Genomic DNA, 824 nt, shown 5'->3' with positions numbered 1-824 from the left:
GTCTAAATTGGATACCCAATGACTTTGCCATTTTTAAAAAGGAGAAAAGATGTCCTGGATCCATATTTATTTATTGATTTATGATCTCAATTCTTACTGTCATCTCTGTGATGATTACCTAGTCATGTCTCTTTAGGAAGAGGCTTTAGGTAATCATTAAGCTAAAATGGAGGAAAATAAGAACAAGGGTTTTTTATTATTACCTTCAGAGAGCTTGAGGGTACAGACCACGTTTGCCTCTTCATTTGATAGATGCTGTCCTGTGTAAGCCACTGGAGATAACTGAATGTATGACAAACTCTTCCTATTCTACCTCTTTTATAAATCAAGAAAGTAGGAAGGGAAGGAGGACAGGGAATTAAAATAGTTGTATAACAATAACAGATGGTTGCCTACACTTCCTTCTCCATTTGGTTGGCCTGTGTGCTCTTAGTTGCATCTTGTGGTCTGTATCTAATCTTTCATAAGCGGAGCCCTGGGGGCAGGCAGTTAGAAAAATATTTGCTCTTACTGTGGGATGTTTAGAAACCTCACTGTGTTCCACCATGTGCAAAAGCCTCCTAAGATCACTTGGAAGATCTGAATTACAACTGATCCTTAATGAAAGTCTCCCCCCATTTTTGCTGCAGAGACCCAACCTCTTTAAGACTGTGAACAAACACCTGTAAGGACCTTCTAGTTCCTCAAGCAACACGACCAGCCTTTATGTTCTGTTACTTCTATGGATCTGGGATTTTGTTGGGACAAAAGCTATTTATATTATCGAAGTTGTGGGGCTAGACTAATGTGAATACTTAACAAACAGCTAGGACATTGGATAAATG

At 39.0% G+C, this 824-nt stretch overlaps 1 long non-coding RNA gene across 1 annotated transcript in view; it reads right to left on the bottom strand.

Moving 5' to 3' along the window:
* LOC309451122 overlaps positions 1-321 on the bottom strand; it is a 7,955-nt gene extending 7,634 nt beyond the window's left edge. Inside the window, exon 1 of the long non-coding RNA XR_014186187.1 lies at positions 204-321. This is a non-coding gene — a long non-coding RNA (uncharacterized lncRNA). The remainder of the gene's footprint in view (positions 1-203) is intronic.
* Positions 322-824: the final 503 nt, after the last annotated feature.

This window comes from Streptopelia decaocto, assembly GCF_964273445.1.
Source record: "Streptopelia decaocto genome assembly, chromosome: Z".
Lineage (NCBI taxonomy): Eukaryota > Metazoa > Chordata > Aves > Columbiformes > Columbidae > Streptopelia > Streptopelia decaocto.
The sequence above is the reverse complement of the archived record's forward strand: the minus strand, read 5'-3'. Positions and strand labels throughout refer to the sequence as shown.